This window comes from Chrysochloris asiatica, unplaced genomic scaffold (genome assembly GCF_000296735.1).
Source record: "Chrysochloris asiatica unplaced genomic scaffold, ChrAsi1.0 scaffold00008, whole genome shotgun sequence".
Classification (NCBI taxonomy): Eukaryota; Metazoa; Chordata; class Mammalia; order Afrosoricida; family Chrysochloridae; genus Chrysochloris; species Chrysochloris asiatica.
Window position 1 is genome coordinate 33,840,500 of NW_006408526.1, and position 6,956 is coordinate 33,847,455.

At 37.7% G+C, this 6,956-nt stretch overlaps 1 protein-coding gene across 1 annotated transcript in view; it reads left to right on the forward strand.

Moving 5' to 3' along the window:
• The window catches only part of ARHGEF12 (Rho guanine nucleotide exchange factor (GEF) 12), a 190,371-nt gene that overhangs the window by 11,939 nt on the left and 171,476 nt on the right, over window positions 1-6,956 (forward strand). The gene's annotated exons all lie outside the window — the stretch shown is intronic.

Below are 6,956 nucleotides of genomic sequence, written 5' to 3' on the forward strand. Positions count from 1 at the left end.
TTGGCACAAGACTGGGCAGAATTTCATTCTGTTGTGCATAGGGTTTCTATGAGTTGGCACCAAGTTGAGGGCACCTAACAACAACAGTGCTTTATTGTAGTACTACTGAAATAAATGTTTTCATTCTTTTGTATTTTGCTAGTAATTTTGTTTCCTCAGTCTTTAGAATTTTAGAAATACGCCACGTTTAGGACTTTTTACTTTTGTCAGTTTAAGAGTTTCTAGAGCGCCAAAATAGTCATACCGAAGGAAACTGTTAGGACAGAAGTTGTTAAGTCTGTGAATTCTGGAATAATTTTCAGCTTTTTGATTCGGCAGAGGTGTGAAACATGATGGTACTGAAGGTCAGAGGTTATGTCTAAATTGCAGAAGCATATACAATTCTTGATTTTTAGTAAAAGGAAAATACACTTAGGTTTACGTCATTGAATTAGTGTGCAGCAGTACAGCAGACCACAAGGTAGATGGTTCAAACTCCATGAAAACTCTGTACAGGGTTGCTGTGAGTCAGAACTGACTCAGTAGCATTTAACAACAGTATGGCAGACAGTTGAGATTCATACCAAAATAGAACCTTTTACTAATTTAAATGCTCAGTCCTGATTTTAAGGTCATAGTCACATGTCAGGCCTGGGTGGCTTCTCAGTGTCTAGAGACAAGCAAATCTAATGACCAATGAGAATTTAGATGTTCTGTCTTAGGTTGTAACAACTCACATAGAAACTAGAAACCAGAATTCTAGGAGAACCAGGATTAATTAATGTTTACAGTGAATTAAGAGCCAGAATGTACCTTAGAAGTAAAGGAGGTAAGACTTCATGTCTCATACTTTGAACATGTTGTCAGGAGGGACCAGTCCCTGGAGAAGCGCATCATGTTTGGAAAAGTGGAGAGTCAGGGAAAAAGAGGAAAACACCCAATGAGTTGTATTGACACAGTGGCAGCAACAAAGAGCTCCAATGTATCCACACTTGTGAAGATGGTCCAGGACTGGACAGTGTTTTGTCCAGGACTGGACAGTGTTGTGCATAGGGTCGCTATGAGTCTAACCGACATGATGGCAGCTAGCAAGAACAACAAAAGTTAGTCACTTGCCACACTGCTTTTTCTTTTGAAGTGAGAAGTAAAGCCTTTTGTACTCATTTAAATCTATTGCTCAGAGACTGTAATTTTGGTTAGATACTACTACATTTGAATGTTGACTTTTAGGTTCACACATGAGACATCAAAGAGGATTTTGTAGATCATCCAGGACTTCAGAAAATGTAGATTTTTCTATTGTAGGAAAACAGGAGACTTTATCAGCATACTGAAGCAATTATATGTGAAGTTAATCATGTAAAGCAGGAGGTAGCTTTGTCTTGTCCAGCGAGCAACAAATTCCCAAAATACACTTAAATACACATAGGAAATCCTGTCAAGGTGCTTAGATGTGTCCTTCCATAGATTTTGAATGGGTTATATGACTTGTGTTCCAGAAACAAGCTGATAAGTTGTGGTTTGCCCAGTACAGCCTATGTGGTTTACTCAGAGGAAGTGGTTCTTGTGGGTGAAGGTCTGATCTTTTCTGAGATTGTTGGTGGAACATGTACTGCAGTTTATTTCCTGTTTCATTGACTGTTTAGGGAAGACCTCAGAGCAAGCACTGCTACATGGGTATTTAAATAGTTTGTAGTGATCAGATAGACAGCTGTAATGGAGTCCTGGTATGGCACTGTGGGTTAATGCGCCTGCAAAGTTGTTTGAACTGCAAGCTGCTCCTTGGAAATCCTATACAGGGTTGCTATAAGTCAGAATCTACTCAACAACACTTAACAACAACAATATTACATAATATCTACCTCTCAGGTGCTATGAAGGTTAAATTCATGTGTTCTAAAGTTTTGATATGCTAGGATAAAAGTATAGATGTATTCTTAATCATGTTGAAGGTTACTACTGTGTTCAGATTTTGCTCAAATTTTAAGTCAAAACATGTTCATATTAGTAAGATGTTTTATGAAATTTGATTTCTGAAACCATTTAAGAATTGCTTAATTGCACTTCAAGAGCCATGTCTTGAGTTTGCCACCCCTCCCCATTTTTTCTTACTTACAACTCTTCTTTGTAATTTTACCTAAGATATATTAACTTCATGTAGTAGATACCTTTTCTGTAGTACTGGTTGAGGCTTGTCCATGAAACTTAATGCCTACAACAAGCGTCTTTGCCGTACTAAAAATAATGAAATGGAGAGAACTTCCTTTTGCTATTAGTAGTGTAGAAAGCCCTGTATTTGCTTTGTGAAGTTTGAAGGTGAGTAAATTCATAGAATTGCATGTGTCATCCTCCTAAAGAAAATTTTCTTTTGTGCATTTAGTCTTTTGCATTAAAATTAACAATAAATTTATTTGTGGGGAGAGGCTTTCTTTAAAACTGAATTGTCGTCTAACCTAGTGGTGAAGTGGCTTAAGCACCCAGTTGCAAACTGAAAGGTCAGCAGTTTGAACCCAGCTGCTAAAAAAGATGTGACTGTCTGCTTCCTGAAGGATTACAGCGTTAGAAACCCTGTGTCCTATAGGGTCGCTATTGACTCCACAGCAGTAGTTTGGTTTGTTTTTTTTGTTTTTTTTAGTTGGACAGTCGTTATTCATTTTAAGGAATTATTGTTTTATTCTTTTTATAATAAAGAAGAAGAAGGAAAGAACACCAGCCAAAATGTTTTAACTCTCCAAATAATGCTATTGAGATTTGGGGTGGCGGGAAGCACATGGTAAAAAAATTCAAGCAATGTATGTTTGCTGTTGTTGCTCTTAAGTATGTTTGAGTTGGTTCCCTGTATCGGGTTTCTGAGGCTTTTAAATCTTTGAGGGAGCAGAAAGCCTCATCTTTCTCCTGCGATGTATAATAATATAAAATTTTATATTTCCTCAATCACACTCTTACTCCACTAGTTCTTAGACCCTTTCCCCAGAGGTAACATGGTTAAATTTTGGTCTGTTTTCCAAAACCTTATATATATATATATTTTGGTATATGCTAGCATATCATTTTAATATTCTTTGTACTTAACCATGGTAGATGTATCTTTCAGTTTTTGCTGGATTATGCTGCCATAGCAACACTTTCAGATTTCAGTGGTTTATAAAACTGGTTTATTTTTTGCTCGCATAACATGATGTTAACTGTGGATTGACTGCAGCATTGCTGCATGAGTTTAATTTTGGAACCCTGACTGAAGGAGAGACCTTATCTGGGAGGGAAAAAGCAGGAAAACTAGTGCAAACATGCAGTGGCTTTTAAAGTTACTCAGTCATGGTGTGTACCACATCAGCTCACATGTCATTGACTAAAGCAAGTCATATGGTCAAGCTCATTGTCAACGGGGCAGGATGTCTACTCTTCTCACAGGTGAGATTGCAATTCACATAATAATGAGGCAGTATAATTTTTTTAAAGCAGGGAAGGGTACAGTGAATAAACAGAAACAATGTAACAGTTTATTGTAAAAAGTGTTCAGCAAATGTTTGTTAAATGTTCAAAATATTGAATCTGATTTTTTTTAAATGGAAAACTTCAAGCACAAAAATAGAAGGAATGGTGTCATAGATTTCCAAAGTTATCAGTCACAGACAATCTTGATTATCCATTTGTTTTCTCTGTGTCCCCATTGGGTTATTTTGTAAACTTGCCATCTTGTTGTTGTTGTTAGGTGCCATGGACTCATAGCTACCCTATGCACAACAGAAACACTGCCTGGTCCTGAGTCACCCTTCAGTCTCATTGTGGGTGGGCGCGTCTTCCTCTTTACCAAGCATGATGCTCTTCTCTGGGGAATGGTCCCTTGTGATAACATGTCCAAAATATGAGAAATGATGCCTTGCCATCTTAGCTTCTAAGGAGCATTCTGGTTGTACTTCTTCCAAGACAGGTTTGTTTGTTCTTATGGTTTGTTCTGGTGTGGCTAAGCACTTGACCTCAAGGTCGGTTTGAACTATAAGGTTGCCAGTTCAAACTCACCTCAGAAACCTTATACAGCATCACTATGAGTCTGAACAGGTGGCACTAACAACAGTGACATACCATGGTACTTTCAGTATTCTCCAACACCATAATTCATATGCATAAATTCTTCTAGAGTTTCGCTTATTCATTCTCCAACTTTCATGTGCATATGAAGCAATTGAAAAGACCATGGCTTTGATCAGGTGTATCTTAGTTCTTAAACTGATATCTTTGCTCTTGAACACTTTAAAATAGGTCTTTTGCAGTAAATTTGCCTGATTCAATGTTAGATTTCTTGTCTGCTGAATCCAGAGTGTTGATTGTGGATTCAAAATGAAGTCTTTGAACTTCAGTCTCGTCTCCATTTATCATGATGTTTTTTATTGGTCCAGTTGTGGGAATCTTTTTTGTTTACATTTAGGCTGTAGTCTTTGGTCTTCATCAGTAAATATTTCAAATCCTTTTCACTTTCACCCAGCCAGGTTGTATCACCTGCATATTGCAGGTTGTTAATTAGTCTTTCATGGAGTCCTTGTGTGGCACTGTGGGTTAATGTGCCAGACTGCAAAGCCGTTTGAACTGCAGGGTCGGTGGTTCGAGCTCACCAGCTGCTCCTTGGAAACCCTATACAGGGTCGCTATGGGTCAGAATCGACTCAACAGCACTTAACAACAATGTGTCTTTCACAGTTGCCATATATCATATAATTTCATTTGTAAATATTTCACAAAACAAAAAAATCAAACCCACTGACACTGAGTTTATGCTAACTCATGATGACTCTGTAGAACAGGGTAGACTTGGTCCGTAGAGTTTCCGAGGCTGAACTCTGCCCAAGCAGACGGTTACATCTTTCTCCCATGGAGTGCCTGTTAGGTTCTAACCGCTGCCCTTTGGTTAGCAGCCAAGTACTTAACCACAGTGCCACCAGGCTCCTAAATATTTCACTACGTGACTTCTTATAGTAATGGTATCATATGGACAGGTATCAAGTAGAGAATGTCATGGAAGCATATTTAGATTTTGAGAGCCAGAAACTTGTTTTGATTTCATTCCGAGTATTTCTGGGGGAGGCTTACAGAAGAATGTCATCCACTTTCCCACTTGTGTGTGTATGTGTACGAGTATGCACTTATATGTGTGTTTGTAGCAGAAGCAGGTAATTAACCTCTGGAAAAAATAACATTGCAACAGACTTGATTTGCAAGTGCATGCATTTCTTACTAAGCCTCTATTGGAATGAAGCCAACTGAAAGGAATCCCAGCCATTAATGGCTCCATGTCTTCTGGGAACTCTCAATGATGTTATTTACTCTGGAGAAGAACATCAAGATAATTTATAAAAATCCTGTACTCAACTATGCTGTTTGTTATGCAGAGAAAGGATTCTTAGATCTGTAAGGTGATACAAAAGGAAATGAATCCTACCTTGTTTTAATTTAGAAATAATTAAAGCTACTTTCAGTTAATCTAGTTAGTGGGCTGAGAGACTGAAAACTTTGATTTTAATACAGGCCATCACAGATTTTATTAGCACATAATGTAATACATACAGGCCATCACAGATTTTATTAGCACATAATGTAATACAGTAAGTTTACTTGTCAGTTGTACAGTTGTGGGTAGGCCTGGTGACACTATGGGATAAATATTGGGCTGCTAACCACAAGGCCTGTGGTTCAAACCTACCAGCTATTCCTTGGGAGAAAGATGAAGCTGTCTGGGAGGGTTTCTGCTCCCTTAAAGATTTACAGTCTTGGAAACTCTATGTGAACTCCTGGTGTGGCGCTGTAGCATCAAAACTGGACTGCGAACCACAAGGTCAGCGGTTCAGACCCACCTTGGAAACCCTATACAGGGTTATTATGAGTCAAAACCAATTCCATAGCACTTAACAGCAACAACAAATGAGTCAGAATCAACTTAAGGGCAGTGGATTTGGGTTTGGGGAATGTTGTTGTTGTTAAGTGTTGTTGAATTGATTCCAACTCATAGCAACAGAACAAAACACTGCCTGGAAATTAGGCATTATATTATAGCTCTAGGATTACCAATGAACATTCTTTTCATGGATTATTACGTAATAAACGGGAATCCTGGTGTGCTTTGGGTTAATGCGCTGGACTTCAAAGCCAGTTTGAACATCAAGGTTGGCAGTTCAGGCATACCAGTCGCTCCTCTGAAAACCCATACAGGGTCGCTCTGGGTCTGAACCAACTCGATGGCACTGAACAACAACAACAACAAGTAATAAATGGCATAAAGCAAATTAAGCAGTTATTTGTTAGTTGGCAGGTGACAATGAGGTAATCAAAGGATTTATACACCTTACTGAATAAATAAATGAGTGGATATAGCATGATGAAAGTATTTTAATAAGTATCACTACCAAATTAATTTTATCATATTAACTGAATTCTTTCCTGGGTATAGTAGAATTTGAATTTATAGGCATTAAAATGGTTTTAGATTTGTTAAATGATATTGTGAATCTCATTTCAGAATCCCTGAAGGACTTACAGTAAAAAAATAGTTGATTGACTTGTAAATAAAATTTATATTTAAATTTGGGATTTTCTTGGCATTGCATTGATTCTGGCTTTGGTTGCTTGGGACCATATAGTCTATTTAAAATCTAAACAAACAAGTAAGGTACTTCATTTTTGCCATGAAGAGTAACTGACTACTCATTATTGCAGTATTTTTCTGTTATAACTGAAAAACACTCATTTTCAGAGATGATTGTCAGTACCTTTGACAGCATAATATACCTGTATTTTGGTTGTATTTTAGTTGCATAATTTGAGTAGAAGTTTGTTTTTTAGTTACTGTATTCACCCAGAAGCCCTAGTGGTAGTTGTGTGCCATCGAATCACTTCCAGTTCATAGCAACCCTGTGTAGAATTTCCAAGGCTGTAATTCTTTATGGGAGCAAAAACCTTATCTGTCTCCCTTGAAGCAACTGGTAGATT